General features: G+C 44.2%; 1 protein-coding gene across 2 annotated transcripts in view; it reads left to right on the forward strand.

Annotated features, from left to right (window-relative positions):
* Positions 1-803: 803 nt before the first annotated feature.
* LOC131668788 (neural-cadherin) overlaps positions 804-17,597 on the forward strand; it is a 75,976-nt gene continuing 59,182 nt past the window's right edge. For both annotated transcript variants that reach the window (XM_058943223.1, XM_058943222.1), the window contains exon 1: positions 804-1,251. The gene's annotated coding sequence lies outside the window, so the exon portion shown is untranslated. The remainder of the gene's footprint in view (positions 1,252-17,597) is intronic.

Genomic DNA, 17,597 nt, shown 5'->3' on the forward strand with positions numbered 1-17,597 from the left:
CATTTCATCATTCCATTGAACGCATTATGGGTCTTGTATGTAAACAACTAAAAGTGTTGTTTCTTATCACATTCGTTATTACACATTTTTACTAAGGTAGCTTGTAATAATATCTTTTATTATTGCAACGAAAAGTTTCACTGCACGGAAAAAAGTTTCAACCTGAACAATTTTCCGAAACCGAAGGATCTCGTCGTTCCAAGTTTTCTTCCAAGCGAAAAAGTTCAGCTTGAATATTGAAAATTCATATAATAACGAGAAGAACAATCGCAAGTCGGTTCATCATGCTGAAAAAAAGAAAGACCCCTGAAAGTTGTATTTACAGTACATCTCTCGATCCACTCGCTCGTGCGCTTTTTAAAAAATAGCGTTGCACGCGTCCTCCAAAATTGGCAAACTTCGATATCTCTCTCTCTCCCTTTCTACGGTGGCATGTATATGCATTGAAAACGCTAGCGCGTTACTCTCTGCAAACGTACTCATAAAATTTGTAAATTCCACGTAACCCCTAATTTGCCCTCCCCCGCGCGCTATATAGCAGCCAAGGGGTAGCTGTAGATATATATATGGGAGGTGAGTGAGAGAGATAGAGGGAGTGAGTGGAGGGGGGGGGGGGCATGACGCCGGGTGTAAGTGGTGGTGGTGGGGAGGGAGCGAGCACGGCAAACGGAACGGCGGTAGGTATTACGGCGCGTATCACGAGAGACAGAGTGGGGGTAAAAGCGGCGCGCGCGAGAGTTCCGTCCAACGATCCGGGCTCTGGCGGTTCAGTGCGCTAGTGGTCCGCGCCCCGTAGCCGCGACAGCACGAAAGAGAGAAAGAGAAGACAAAGACAGACGAGAGACTGACGAAAGAGAGAGAGAGAGAGAACGAGTGAGCGTGCGCGCGACAGAGCAGCTATCGACCTGCAAAGAGAGTGTGTGAGAGACAGAGAGAGAGAGAGAACGGCGCCACCACCCGCCGCAGCAGCAAGCACGAGACCATCGACCCCTTATACGACAGACACGTCGTCTACGAGAGCTGGTGCAAGTGTAATAGTGCTTTAATATTATTGAGTCGATGACAGATCAAGTGCTCGACAACGCTGTTTCACGTTGTCGTTCTTGTGTTGTTCAAGTACGGACCAGTGTTTTTTTCGTTTACACCTTTTGAGTTTCCATTCTCACCGCTCTCCCGTACGATAGTGTCTGTGCATATCTGTGGCAAGAAGCCAAGAAGCGTGTCGTCCTCATAAAGCTGGAGTAGTATCAGGTAACGATACATTACGTGTTACAGTTTGATCAAACGGAAGATCGAGCGCTGTTGTTTGCCTTGTAAGGGTAGTGCCCTCCTTTCCCGTCGTCATGCCCTTAAACAAGAACAGGCAAACCCATTGAATAACATTTTAGTCAGCGAAAGTTACAGCGCGTGCAAGACAATTATACGAACGCGATAAAGCCAAAGGAAAAAAAGTCATGGCAATGTGGGGGGTCGAAGCGCAGGGTCAAACGCACGAGGATTGACGGCACTGGTTCGCAGGGGGGCGCCGCCAACGCGCGCAGGGTTGCTGCTCTCTCTCTCTCTCTCTCTCTCTCGTTTTAGGTGCACCCACTAATGCTGAATTATAACTGCTACTGATGCTCCCACGTATATGTATACTGTACATGCGTATATACGTGCTCGCGCTCTTACTCGACAGGTGCGCTTAGCGGCACGTAGTATAGTATTCGCACGTACGGTATCGCCAGCGCACTTTGCATGTCTGACCGAACTTATCTTTATCTACTTCTGCTCTCTGTATACGTACGGACGAGAGACAAACTCATTCAATCTTTCGAATAGCTAATGTATATGTTAGGCGTTATCATTAAAAAAATACATAGAATCAAACGAGGCACAAGCAAAACGTCGACACGCCCACGTCACCGCAAAAAGCAAAAAAATATGTCGAAGAAGCGTAATAAAACACGTGAGTGTCTGTAGGTCAAAAAAAAAAAAGCAAAGCCGGCATGGAAAAGTGCTAGTAAGGTAGGTCTTGGAAAGGTGGGCAGAAAGAAAACGACAACGCGGGTACAGCAACGCCTTTCCCATTGAATATTGCTGCGAACGAAAGGTGTATCACCTGGGTTCGCTCGTTATACAGCCGCCACCGCCTCCTTTGGGGGCACACGCAGCTTATTGATTTCGGAGGGAGCTAAGGAACGCGCGCGCGCAGCCCGTTTCTCTATCTCTTCTTCGTGGCCCCCATGTCCGCCCTTGAAAACCTACACCTATTGTATACCACGAGTCGACAATTGGTCTGGTTTATAATTTGGCGTTATTGCAAAATGAGGGGGCACGCCGGGTTATTGCACTATACCCAATGTAGCGATGGCATTGTACGACTGCTCACGGAGTGATAAGATGATTATTTGCTACAGATAGGCAGCATTTTAGCTTCGTAATTCCTGATGAATACTCGATTTGCTAGATTGTGGGGGAAATGGATGAGCATAATAGTCTAAAAAGACAGTAATTAATGAATCTGTATTGAACGAATTGCAACTTACATTTTTATTGGATTTCGAGATAAAATTAAAAACTTGGAAATTAAATTAAACACCATAGCAACATTACGGGCTACCGATATTGCCATTTATTAATCAATTTATTTTCTTTTGAAGATTATATCGTGCTCGATGATTCGATTACAAAGGTTATATAATTTCTGCTGTATCCGAAAAAATTATGTAACTAAGCTGTCAGCGTCAGGCGTGAGTAAACATTTCCAGTCTATGCAGCTGTCACAAACTTACTTTTACGAATCAAGTCACAGTCAATGAACTACACAGCTAACAAATTGAAGAGCGGTGAGATAGTAAAAATAAAACGAAATCGATTGCACCACTGCAGCATTGTGTTGTTAAAAATATATATCCGTACAGTCAGTAATCATAAAATTATTGAATGTCCTCAGTAAAGTATGATACTTAAAACCGACAAAGTCCTTTATGTCCTGGCTCTCATGGGTCTTATTCTATCTGTTGATTAAAAGCTGTCGACTATATATATGATCCATCTCATGATACATCTAAGATTGAAATCGTTGCGGTTGACAGTTGAAAGTATTAACCTTCAGAACTTTTTCAAAAATCCATGATGGTAATCATTACAGAAATAAGCTATTCTTTACTTTCGTAAGTTCACGAACGGCAGGAGGATCAACAAATGACAAGCTTCTCTCTTTGAAAGTTCAGAGTCGAGCAAGTGCAAGTCACCAGGGAAATGACGGAGCTATCCGATGACGTTATTCGAATGTAACGATTGTTCCTCTTGTGTTGCTAAGCGAGATTTCTCGATACTGCCCAAACGAGTATAGGCAGATGTTTTGACAACGTATTATCCAAGAGGTGGGCTTGTCTTCCGATGAATATTTTGGAGATGTTTGAATGACACATACGATTCGCTCCTTTAACATGTATATATGCCTCCAATGGAACGCGTGTGGCCAATCCACGAAAAATTTTGTTAACGAACGCTAATTAATGAAAAAATCGAGACTGCAGCGCGATATATTGAAAGCTCGGCAGAATTACAGAGGGCGATAATAGGCTTTCTCATTCGATAAATTAAACTTCGCATTGTAGTGGCCTGTAGCAGCGAAAACTTGAGTGTGAAAAACAAAAAAATGGAGCGCTGATTAACATACGTAAAGCTCTAAGATCGCTGGGAAGATTAAAACACTTTTTTTTTTCACCTGGCACTTGAACGTATACACAGGACTATTGATTTCCAAAGCGTCTGGACGTAAGATTGCCGATTAAAATTCAGAGCGAAAGGGAATTTGCCTTGCTTGACAAGGAGCCAATCTTATTTTCGAAAAAAAGCTAGCTGGTGAGACGTTAGCTTTACTCTCGACAATAGCAACCTTCTTCTTTGAAGCATTATGACGCGAGCAAATATTCAGAAAGAAAGAGAGAGAGAGAGAGAGAAAGCTGGTGAATGAGAGACGACGACCGCGACGCGCGTGCGATCGATATATTTGGCGTAGCTCCGAGGGAGCGCGCATCTTCCGCGGCGTTGACGATTGTAAGGCGCTTTTCTCTTTGAAGTCGCGCGCGCGCGAAGAGCCTTTTTTTTCGCAAATGTCACGGCCGAGGTCAACTTATAATGTCGGCAGGATAGCCTCAGGCTTTGGATACAATATCAGTGAAAGCGTCATGGCTTACAAACTAATAATCAATCGACGGAAGTCCCAATAAATTAATGCCTCCACCGTTTATATGACAAAAGCTGCACGCTTGGTCGATCGCATTGATTTCCATTACGCGCGCACACGCTCGTCTAATTATATACATACGCGAGGAGAAAAAAAGTGCAGGTACGTAGCACATTTGCCAATTAGCGATACGTATGTATAGTTTATTCAACGGGAATAAATAATTCGTGTTTACGTAATTTCGATTGATAGAAGAAGAAATAAAAGCGAATAGCTGTTTCCCTTCAAACGAAGAGATGGAGATAGAGAGAGAGAGAGAGAGAGAGAGAGAGAGAGAGAGAGAAAACGAACACGTCTTGCTTGTTTACCGATGGAAGAAAAAAGCCGAAGCTCGACGTTTTCAGGATGGCTCTTATGGCGGCGTCGCGGCGCGACGACCCCGAAGCAGTACCGTATAACGCAAGCTCTTCTCCCCCTTGTTTTTAAGGCTTATAAAATTCTTGTTTTTTCTCTCCTCTCCCTCTAGACTATGTTTTATATAGAGATGATCGGGAATTCATCATCGTTCGCATTTCCTCGCGGGCTTTCGAGACCGAGGTCGTAATGCAGTTTATGCTCGCCTGTAAATTGGACTTTTATGGTAGGCCCTCGTTGTTTTGCTTTCTTTTGTGTTTTGACCTACTGATCCTTTAGATTATCGGGTGTATCGCGTGTTTTAAGGGAGTATTGCTCGTGCGTGCGCCCTTGTGTACGTAGACTGTTTTTCTGGGACAGATTTTTTTACGACTGATGGAAGATAGCACACTGTTAGTGTTGAAAATTGAAATTCTTGTAACTTTTTAATAACGGAGATTGAATTGAAAGCTCAGCGGAGTAATAAAAAATAAAGCGAATCATGAACGCAATCCAATCTATCGCGTTATTCGGCACGGGTGAAAGAAAGAAATTTTCCACAAACTTTCGTGTTTACAGAGCTTGACAGGCAATTTTCAAATTTAAACAAAAAAAAATTTCCTATTCGCTTGTCCACGAGCTCGTACCTGCCTGCAGATCTAAAAATGAAAACTAGAACGCTTGGCTGTACCTGTACTCCAAAGTCAATTTCCATCGAAAGCATCTTTTTCGGTCAGATCAATAAAAAAAAAGCATCCACTTGTGCAGTTTGCTCTCCTCTCTTTCGCGGAGCTTAACGCTTATGAAAAAGGAGAGCACACGGCACAAGAAAATGCCAGTTACTGCACAGCCGTGCGCGCTCGGCGACGGAAATAAGGAAGAAAAAGTGGGAAAATCGATTCCACACGCGGCGCGACTCTCTTCCACTCATATTTTCAAGCTCTCGATAAAAGAAATGTTGTCTGCGCGGGCTCGCGAGTTGGCGCGCAGGAGACGACGCCAAAGGACTATTTATTTGAATATCGATCCGTTCTTTCTCCGCAAGCTCTCGTCCATGACAAGAACCTCCTGTCCCTTTCTCTCTCGCAATTTCTATAATTCGATCGCCAGCTTTTCTTACACGAATAGGCAAAACAACGCGCTGCACTGCATACGTATACGGATGCCTTGCGTTATTTGTTTTGCGGAAAGCCTATCTATCGACAGTACGCTCGTACACTATGAACATCGCGCACAGAGTACATCAAAGCCGCGCGCTGACCAGCGGCGACGGCGCGTTCAAAAGAATGCAAAGCTCTTTTTCTTCCTCTCTCCCGTGGGATGCGCGCGTCGACCTGCAAAAAAAGAAAACAACCGGCAAAAACGTCCATTGTACATACGGGCTTGAGCTTTCAAAGGGAGGGAGAGAGAAAATTAGGTCATCGCGGATGCGAACGTGTGGTCGTCGTTGCATGGAGGAGTCGGTATGTGTACGCGCGATGATAAGCCACTCGAGTTTTCGGCTGTGCGCGTGCCACTTCAATTTATCTCTTCGAGAGCTGAAACTTTCGGCACACTTTGCTTCTACTTACCTTTTAATTACTATATCCCGGAGATTGAATCATTTTGCTTTGATGGTTTATTCAAACGATCATAAGCTGTATACTTGTTACTTGCGGCCAATGGTTTAGCGTCGTGTCATATGGCCTGGCCCAAAGTTTCAATATGTCTTGGAGTGCCGTTGCCGTTTGTCACTCTAACATTAGATTTGCCTAGGTCGGAGAAAGGCTTGATTAATATTCGTGAAATAGGGACTAGATTGTAAATTTAAATAACGCCTTCGCGATAAGCGGAGCGCGACGCTGCCTCGGTACAAACACGAGCTACATTGAGTTTTTAGTTTTGCTGTTGCTGAATTTAATGAGTTTTCGGCCGGATATATTATCGTGTCTTTATCTTCGTATTTATTTACAGTGAGAGAGCGCCATTAACGACATCTTCAGTACACTGCGCTCTGTCAGAAGTGTTTAATATGACAATCGAGTCCTTTGACCTAAATTGAAAATTTATTTTTAAAACCGATCAATACATTTTCGCACTGCACTCTCACTTCCGTGTCAAAGTTTGCATGATCTATTTTTTTGCTCTCGTTCGAAAATCGATAATCATTGAAGAAAAGTTATAAAATTCTCGCGAGGCGAAACGTTTTCTTTTCAATTATTTTGCGATACAAGCAAACAATACTGAAAAATATATCTAAAAATAAACAGCGCTAATTGGATCATTCAATTATAATCAATCACAATGAAACCTCATAAGCTCCAATTAAGCAATCGCTCGCACACACAGGCGTCAAAATGAATCAATTCGAAGAGAGCCGCAAACAAAGACTAATAAAGAAAAAGAAGGAGCTTGCGCTTGATTCTTCTCTTTCGCCGAAAACTACTGCAATTAGTGCTCGTACGCGCGCTAAAAGTCCACTTCCCGCGAGGCTTTTTTATCAGAAATATTAACGAGCCGCGAGTTCTGTGCAGAAACTCGCGCGGGCGCACTGTAATTCAGGTCGTTGCAATTAAGTGTTTGAGCTCTGGCTATGCAATAAAGCCCGTGCGAGTGCTTTGATGGCGTTGGGAACGCGCGCTGTGATCTCATTGTCACTATATATACGCAAAAGCCTGGATTGATCAATAGAGACTGTTTACCCTCAGGATTAAAGTCGAACTATGTTGGGGTGTAGTTCAATAGACAAATCAACGGGCTGCAATGGCAGAGGGACTTGCGAAAAGACATTAAGTCGAATCACGCAAGCACGTGCTGTATCGTTCAGAGGACGATCCATCGGAGAGGGGAAATAAATATCAACGTGGATCTATCCTACGAATAGTGATTCAAAGAAAAAGAGCGACGTACGACACGCAGGCGTTCGACCGCAGGCGTCTCGGCTAATTAGAGCTTTGCAGCTCACATGCGCTGCGTGTGCGTGTGGTGCCGCTGTAGACAGAAAGAGAGAGAGAGAGAGAGAGAAACGCGCCAGCTGGTCACCAAAGCGCGCTCGAGACAAGGGGGAGGTGCGCAGACGACGACAATGCCATATAGCAGCTGAATTCCGTACACGCACATGCACGCGTGAGTTGCGTATGTATACAAGAACAGTTGTCCGTTTTCCGAAAAATGAATCCCAAACGTGCGCGACCGCCGAGTTATTGCCTGAAAATAGGGCCGCTAGACGATTCAATTTCGAATGGCCATTATACTTTGCGGTCCACGGGAACAATAAAAATCCGCCAGTCGCGAGATACGAAACGGAAAGTTCGATCCTTCTTGTCTCTCGCTTACCGAGTTTTTATTCACGATAGTTTTAGTTCAGACTCAATGTTTGATGCAGGTGATGAATTTCTGATACATGTGTTTATGGCTTATTTGCTCGACGGTAAAATTTTGATTATGCGAAGTGCAATGAGAATTTTTGAGGAAAAAGGAAAAATAACCGAGTGATAGTTTAGTTTGGCAATGCAACGCTTTCTTTTTTTATTTTTCTTTAATTTAAAATTTTACAGGAGGAACAGATTGTGTAACAGAATGTAAGGTTACCCGGAAAGTTTTTTGCGATAAAAAAACATTGTAACTTCTTAGCAGCGCTTTCCAACAGGTTCATTAAGTTCGCGGATGAAGGGATAATGAGGTATCTATGAGTTGCTGGTTGAAATATTTTGTTAAACTTATTTATTAAATCACAATTCAAATATTTACATACTTGAAATATTCCGTACGAATGACAAAAACAAACGAAAATTGAAAGATAAATAACAAAGCGCAATATCTAGTTATTCAATCAATGTCACGGACGATTTCGCAAAAAAAACAAGTGCGTGAAAAAAATGCCAGTTTCGGAAAGAATCGCCTCGATAAATCGTGTATATTCGCATGAAAATCCAATCGATCGTCGTCGGGATGTGTTTTTTGGTGATCACGAACGGCACGTTTCTCATCGGGTGGCAATTTTTCTTCCTTCCTCTCTTCGCAGGGTTAAAACGAAGGGGCGGCTGGGTGGCCCTTGGCACGGCGCGCAGGACGAACGTATCGATCGTGCGCGCGCGGGTGCGGGCGCCACTGCTGCTGCTGGCGTTGCTGCTGCTAGGTGATGAGAACTCGGCGGATTCTATAGCGTTGTTCTTCGCAGCTCATTCGCCCTCTCGGGACACACATACACGCGAATTGATATTTACGCGAGCTTTACATCTCCCCCCAAATGAATTTATCGAGATATTACGTATGGGACTGATGTTACGTATGGAACATTTGGCGAAATCGAAGAACAAGTTATTTTCTCGTATACATACAGATGATGTCTCCTTAGTGGCTGATATTATGAGTAATATTGGGCATTCTGCATTTCATGAGTTTTTTCATAAGATGTTGGAATAACAATTTATCTTTTCCTTTTTATAAAGAGATATGGTAATGTCAACTACTAATTGCATAGGAAACTTGTGAAGACAGGAGAAAATATGAAATTCCTGTGCAAAAAAAAATTTGTTATAAGTGCTTGTATACGGTGCGGCGTAAAAATTTCCACTTAAAGTTCTATCGCAGTTTTTTGTTTTGCATAATTGCCGCGCGTGTAACTTCGAGAAAAAAATTCGGTTAATTTGTAGTCTACGGACTATTTGTAACGTTATGAGAGAAAAATTTCCTGTTGCGGATTTGGCCGTCGTGAAAAACTTCAACAAGAGGAAAATGACGACTCGTATCTTCGGGAAAGGAGAGAGAGAGAGAGAGAGAGAGAGAGAGAGAGAGAGAGAGAGAGAGAGAGAGAGACAGAAATAACTTTGCCATGTATTATATACGATGTCGACACATTGTTAAACAGCTGCAATTTCTTTTGCGTTATGTTTTTATGTGAATTCTAACGAAGGACAGTCGACATTCCAATTTGCACAATATTTCTACTTGTGTAACTATGATGTGAACGCAAAATCTCCTATTTTTTGCCCTCGTGTTAACAGCTCGAGAAATTGCAGCGCTCGTTTGAAGAGTCTCGTCCAGTCGTTATTCGCATGCGGCTGGCATAAAATTCGAGTACTAATTCATCCGCATGACGTGCGTGCTCATGGAGACCAAGAGAAATTGAAATTCAAACAATCCTCGTCTACAGTGCCGTAGCAGATTAAAAAAAGTACTTAGTTGGTGTATGAAAAAAAGGAAAAAAACGCGCGTCATCAAGTGCCATCAGCCGTCGGTCGATTCCTTTTGAAAGAAAAAAAAGGAACAGCACGCACATACGCAGTCCGAGAGAGTGCGTAATTATCACGCCTCGTCAGCAGCAGCGGCGCAGCCTTTGACATATAGCAGAGCGGAGCGGAGCGATCGATCTGCAGTCAAAAGAGAAGCGAAGCTGCAACTTGGAAAGCCCGGCACAGCCGGGCAAACGCAGTTGCACTGACAGCGCCACTCTTCCAAATTGTCAATTCCCGGTACGCGCTGCAACGCTACAACGGAGACCTACTTTCCAATTATGCACATTGTCGACGGTGGCGGGCTGGTTGTTTGTTGAAATTACAGCCGCGCGCGCAGTGAACACGCGATGGGAGCCTACATATTGATTGAGCCGCGTGCACCGAGCTAAAAATCCGCCGCACGCGCTCCCTTTTGAGCATCCGCCGCGAGGTGACGCGGCGGATCATCAAACTGACTGCAAGCCCATTACGCGCGGATGTTTTGACGGAGATGTAACGCGCGATGCGTTTACGGGGTGCGGACGATTTTCGGGCTCGGCTTGTGCTCCAGGCGCCAGCCCGGAGTAGTGTACTTATCGATTGGCCGCCATCGTCGCCGCCACCACACCGCACACTACCGTCGCACTGCCGCCTCGTCGAGCTCTCTCTCTCTCTCTCTCTCTCTATTTTTTTCTCCTATCCTCTTTGGCGATAAATCTCGTGCTCGTTTGGCTCGCTCGCTGGCTCTGCAATAAACTCGTCCTTCCGTCTTCCTCGGGAAATCGAGGCTCGCTGAAATGGTGCGACGACAGGGCTTTTTAATACAAGTGTTTTCTGCATCGCGCATGATATATTAGACAGTGGAATTCGACGTATATATCTTCTGTTTGGTGCTACTGTTGTTACAATAGTCTTAATTGACTTTTCGGCAAAAGAGAGGGAGAGAGAGATTTGTGCCTCGGGTATAAATGGAAAGATCTGGTATGGTTGTTGTTCCTGCATGGGTGCAAACGATCGCTGTGGGTGTAAATTCACGTATTCCCATGTGTCTAATTGAACGCGTAAATGTTTCACTTCCATTTAAATAACAGAGAGAGAGAGAGAGAGAGAGAGAGAGAGAGTGCAAGCTCCCATTACCACGCACTTGCAAGTGTTCGCTATTAGCAGCTTGTGTATGTGTATCTCTCCAAATCCTATGTCTATATGGTCTATTAATCGGAGCTAGAGCAGAAAATGACGCAGTGGATTCTTTGAGCTTTCTATATAGATCATCCATGTCGCCGAGATTTTTCATTTCAATCAGTAGTATGTAAAGTATTGATATCGACAACAAGATAAATGACTCGTGCACGTAGCAGTGATTGCAAAGTGGACGGCGCAAAAGCGTACGCTTGTAAAAGCCTGATACTCGACAAAGCGAAAAACTGTATTTGACAGGTGCCTGAAACGCTCGTTTCTCGCGGACGGGCGCGAATCGAAGAAGAAAAACATGGGCGTCAATTGAGCACCTTTCCGTTTGTATATAAATACACGCGTTGCTGCAGGGGGAGGCCAAGAAAAAAAGTGAAATTCCGATATCTAAGGGCGCTGCACTGTAGATGCGGAAATTTCCGGGACTGTTCAATAAAAGAAATATTCGAGTGAAGTCGGACCTAACAAGCAGCCCAAGAAGGAAGCAATGCGCAGTTGCCGCTGGCGCCGCATCCCCTCTAACATACCATCCGCAGCAGAACATCTTCCACTCTCTATATAACTATCCACCCTCTCCGCAACCCCTCGAGGCTCTCGCCCCCTTCTAACTCGACGGGGGTGCTGCAGACGCCGTCGCTACCAGGACTCTCCCCGGGTAGAAAAGAAATTCGTCGCCGCAGTCTGCCAGTCTCCGAATATTTCACCAAGTTCGGATATCGAGCATGCAGCTTTCTCTTTCCGTGGACGCGTTTCGCTTTTTCAATGAGACTTTTTTTCCTTTTCGTGGTTAACAAAAATTTCTTACGCTATACGACTGTGCATAGCGAGCCAAGAACGGGATTGCGAAGAGTGCGTTTTACTTTTGTCGCGGAGTGAACAAATTGGTCGGTACGTATAGCCACATAGAGACGCGCGCGGGGAAATACATTTGTCGAAGAGCTCAATATTTCAGTGATGCAAGTTGTTGGCGCGCGCGTAGGCACGCGCAGCGCGAGTTGCTCGGAAAGTTATTATCTCTCTGTCCCTCGTTGCGGCATACCACTCTTGTCGCGCGTGCAAGGATGGCGGCGAAGTTTCTGCAATGTATTTTAAGATTTCTCGTGCATTCGCGGAGACGCGTCGAACGAAAGCTTCTGTTGTTTCTGCGTGCGCTGTTTTTACTCGGACGATGTTTCCGTTCGAGGAGTCGGTTTGCGAAAAACAAAACTCAGTTGACTATAATATTCCTTGTAGAGCACGGATATTCGGATATAGGAGAACAAAAAATAAATTCATTTTATTTTCGAAGACCGTCAAAGTGAAAATGTCATTGGTCTAATAAAAAAAAAGGCGTGGAGTATACGTACGTGCGAACAGGTCTGTCGGGAAAAAAACAAGAAAAAGAAACTTTCACTTCCCCGCGCGCGCGGATCCTCTCTCATCCGGTGGGGAAGTCGGGATATATTAAATTTCTTTCGTGGCTCGCAGATCAAAGGTATTCTGTTTCAGGCGCGCGTCTAACGGCAAATAATCAATACTCGACTCTTTCCCGCGGAGGAAGATGTGGCAGCGTTCATCCACTTTTAATGGCGATGAGAGAGGGGAAGCCTTTTCATTGAGTAGTGGTGGACCTGTCGTCTGCACACTGCGTGCGAAATGATGATTGGGGTCTTGCCGCGCCGACGTTCGTTCATTTTTTAATAGTATGTCTCGTCTCTTTGGGGGTGCTTCGACCAACGCTCCTCGTTAGGCTGCTGCCGCTGTTGCACATGCTTCTTCTTTTTCCGCTTCATTTCGTGACGTGTGCCGTCGTTTTTATGGCTCACGTACCTCCGAGTTAAATAGCACAGAGTGTGAGGTGAATAGGAGCCGCTGCCTCTTTGGAATTAAAAAACAAAGTTTTAATTATTTTTTGATAAGTGTCCAGCCTTAAAGATGCAGATAATACGAAAGCTCGCTGGTAATGGAGGTTGGCTTATTACGCTATCATTAAAGCACAGAAATTATCAAGACATGTCAGTTTTTGTATCAAAACAGCCATGTTCACCGTAAAAATATCATCACTATCATCATTTTTACTCAAGCGCGTTCGAATTTATTTGAACAAAGTATGCCCGTAAAAGTATTTAACATTTGCATTTCGGAGAAAAGTTCTACGAGCCCTGTTTACATATTACACAAAATGTTTCGTGTCATTTGGTACAGTGGCTTTCAAATGCAATGTCCTAATTTCCATAGGAATGTACAAGTTTTATGCATAAGATTAAAAATACGCATAAAAGTCCAAAGTTATTTAACTTTTTGAGTACGCGATCAGTTTCCTAATCAAAATACTTCGGGGAATGTTGTAGGAAGCCTGTAAAAATCAACTTTCCACGGTATTATCAGAAAAAGATTGTACTAATTCCGGATAGTGACTTTGTAAAGCGTACGGATATACGTTTCGCAGTATCGAATAGCACCGGAAAGCCTAAAAGAAGCTTTAAATTCCACTATACTTGTCTCGTGGCGTGTAATTAAAATGCACTTCACTCTCTCTCTCTCTCTCGCCGTTGTATTCTTTAACATCGCGAATGCATAGATCTGTCTCAACGATCAAATCAATTTCCGAAAGCGAGCTATTACGATTCAGAGTAGCACGTTCGAACCTGCATACTGTTAGATACAACGTGGCTGGCGCAGTGCGCCGCAAACGACAAGGCACTCGCATCACACCTGCAATTCATCACGATCCATATAAAACAGGGTACCATTATGCGCGAGGGCACATTACGTGAATCTTCATTGAGAATAATGGCGGGCAATGCATAAACCCTTGGATTTGCCTCCTTTCCGACACACCGGTAGAGCAGACCTAAGAGTCCGAGAGTAGCTTGTTATTGTCGATGACATGTCCCTTTCATCTTTTCTTTTTCGTTGAGCGCAGAATTTAGCGCCTTTGCTCTCATTGGCTTGATTGCCTTAATAACCCCGAGCTACTTGCGAGAGAAAAAAAAAGCGTGCGAGGACGACTGATTGCAAGCTGAAGTTCCCTTGTTGTAATTACCGACGCCAGCGCGGCGCGATGCTGCTGCTTATTAAAAGTTCGATTGCTAAGGGTTTTTGTCTCCTCTTTCAGTATAGCGGCCTTCTACTGATGTGAGAGCATTTTTGTTGAAAAAAGGTTAGCTGTGTCACGCGGATGAACAGAGAGAAATTCTTGGGTATATAGGGACTAAAGAGTACGCTTGCACGGATGATTTTAGAATTGGAAGAGATAAATTTGTCGTGTGAGGGATGCGCCTGGGGCTCGACTTGTAACCACTTTTACGTGTTTTCTTTTTTTTTCTTTTTTGTTTATCTAGTAATTACAACGGCGTTTAATCATTCATTCGAGATTAGAAAGTTAAATTTGTGCAACGCACGCGACGTTCACTTGAGAATCGTAAATGAGATTTGAGAAACGTGCACAGAGGAGAAAACAAATTTTAATACGCGAGCGTTCAAGTAATCATTCATAGCTCTGTAACTTTCCACTCGGCAAAGTGCGAAACTCCTCGCCGCCGCGTAAATTGCTTTCCCCGAAAAACAAAAAGAGCCCCGAACAACAATCAAGAAGTATGAAATTTCTTTTTTCAACTCGCGCGCGCCAAAGCAACAACTTGCATATAATTAGAAGCTGTAGCAGCAGCAGCAGCGTAGAATATGAAGCCGCGCGGCGATGTTATAGAAGAGGCGAGAGGAGAGGGATATATAATGAGCATAGCGTTAACAACTACCCAACTTGCCCAAATTACTCCTCAGCAAACGCGCGCATCTCCATTAATTCAGCTTGCGCGCGCATATAACAATATAACCGCATCGCGGTATAGTCGCTCGATTTTTAGCGCACCGCTCATTTTTTTTTCTTTTCCGCATCAATTTAATGTTCTCTCGCGGCGCTTTTCGGTCGTTCTCGGAATTCAGTTCATGGAACATCGCCGCAGCAGCAGCAGCAGCTCGTGGCGCACATGTCCATTTATAGAAGCCCCCTAGCATCCGGTCGAGACGGAAGTGGCATTGGGAGGCAGCAAGGCTCGAATATATGACTTCGCTGCTGCTGCCACTGCTTCCCTTCTGGACCGCGTTTTTCGCATTACTGCCAAAAACCTTTTCTTCTTTATCTCTTCTCAAAATTCCAATCCTCCCTCCCCCCCATATAAAGATCAGATGTGAAATTGATCTTTTACCGGAACAAACATTTTCATATTAATCGAGTGACTTAAATTCAAGTACAAATGAAACAGAGCGATGCGAAATTGAAAAGAAAAGTGGGAGGGCAGCTGCGTGGATTCGGTCTTGTAGCGCGCGCTCGCGATTAATTAAAACCGGGCGTGTGATTAAAGGCCTCTCTTCCCTGCAGACCAGACAGTCGGCCACATAAAGTTCTCTTCACTCCGCCGCCGCTGCCATCGTTTTAAACCATTGTCGCTCGAGCCTCTACTAATTTGCTGTGCGAACCAACAATAGCCGAGGACGCGTTGCGACGAAAAATCTTTCTTTTTTCCATTCCCTTTTCACCATTGACGCGGTACAGTGTCTAGCCTGCAACGATTCTGTCGACCCGCGAGTTCGTCGGTATTTATCGATTTGGCGGGTTTTTGCGAAGATTCAAATTGATTGTCCTAGTGTGAGTTACCTTTTTTTTATTAAATTGATCAAGAGTTAATTCAGTGTATATCGACTGGTTGTAGGTGTTCTGGTATTGAACTGAAATATTTAATAGGATCTATCTCTTCCTCTCTCTCTCTCTCTCTCTCTCTCTCTCTCTCTCTCTGTTGTGAATACTACACGATAGGTATCTGTGGATATTAACATAACTGGCTTGAATCCACTCAAAGTAAAAATACACATCGAGAGTGAGTTTTATACATGTGACAAGTATATGAAATGATTGGTTGAAATCCAATATACGATACACAAATTCGAGCGCGTTGGTGATCCTCTTTTCTCTCCCCGCTTCACATATTAATGTACACGCCCGCTGTATTTTATGTAAGTTCAATAATAACATTGCATTTTATATTTACAGAAAAAAGACTTGTTTTAGAAAACACACGCGTAGTCGAACGAGTAATAAAAAGCAAAATCTCGAAAATTTGCATTCGCCTGTTTAGTGCGAGCCGTAGAAAAGAGCAAAAGAGCATCGCGTCATATCTGCGGGAGCAGCATCCCATGCAAAAATAAAGTCGTCGCCGTTGTAAGACCTATTGTCCAATGCTCGGCGGTAGCAGCAACCCATTCATGCCTGTCCCGTAAGGAGCATCTCATTATGCTGATGCAGAGGCCTTTCAAGACACGCGAAATAAAACGTTAGCAGCGAGTGCGCAGCGCCGAGCGTAGAGAGACGAACCCGGACACACACTTACAATGTAACGCACATACATACAATTCCCTATTTTCTTCTTTTTTTTTCAACCCGCTCGCGTAAGGCGACTCCATTCGCTTGCAAATGCCGCGGCTCTTCGCTTGGAAAAGCCGGAAATTCCGTCAGCCACGCCCTTCCCTCGTCGCGCCGACGACATTGTATTACCACTACTGCGGTGACAGGTGTTCTCTTATTACGCCCTGTTGCTGCGTTTTATTCATTTGTTTTCAGCGGCCATTCAGTAGCGGCGAAATTGTATGTTAATCACACCGCGAGTGAAAAAAAGAAAAGCAAGCGCACGATGCACACCGGTTGACGTAACGAGTCGGTAATGATGGTTTTGGCTGACTGCCTGCACACCAGCAGCGAAAAAACTCCAGCGCCAGAAATAAGAAGGAAAAAACAAGCAGAGAGACAGAGGGAGAGAGAGAGAGAAAGCGCAGCCGCGAGTGTGTGTTTGCCGAGCGCAAACATTTTCGAAGCGCGCTCGATTTCGTTGGAATTAATTAACCAGCCGGCAGTGAGACGCGCTCTCTCGGATTACACATTTAAATCAGTTTCTTGTCGGACTCGCGGTCGAGCGACGCCTCTGCGAAATAAAAACAAAAAATGGACGGCGAGCTATCCCTCCGCCGACTACATTATCAGCCTTGTGCGCGAATCTCTCACGGTAGGATTCGACACGTACGACTATAACTTGTTTACCCGCGAGACGATTTTACTTATTTTCTTTGCTTGGTGGGCGGGGTAATCCGATTCACAGAGCTTGTCGGTGCCAATTGGTTTATTTTTTTCCCAAGACGTCTGCGTTTAACGATTTTTTCACGACCAGACGCTTTGCTAGGCAGTTCTGTCATACTTAGCTTTCGGGCTATTTCATTTGCCGTGGATTCTTTTCATCAAATTTCTGTGTTTTTTAGGCTTTTACGAACAAGATAGTTTTATTTATTTTTTTTACTATTTTGTATAATGCGCATAACATTGTAATATTGAATCAATACGGGATTTATTTGTTGATTTCTGATAGTAGTAGTAGTAACAGTAGTTCCACTAGGTCGATAAATTGTTTTCTACAAATAATTGGCAGCAAACACGGACGTTCCTAAATCACCACCGCCCGACAATTTGTCAACACTTATCGAGTGCAACAGTGCAGTGTTCGCAGTGAATTGTCAGCAAGTTGCGTGTAGCATCAATCTCGACGACGCTCACGAAACACTAACAAACACGCTGCAGGGCACACAGTCGCCACGTATAAATATCGACTGCATAACAA

Source organism: Phymastichus coffea, unplaced genomic scaffold (assembly GCF_024137745.1).
Source record: "Phymastichus coffea isolate CEN01 unplaced genomic scaffold, Cenicafe_Pcof_1.1 PCOF00083, whole genome shotgun sequence".
Lineage (NCBI taxonomy): Eukaryota > Metazoa > Arthropoda > Insecta > Hymenoptera > Eulophidae > Phymastichus > Phymastichus coffea.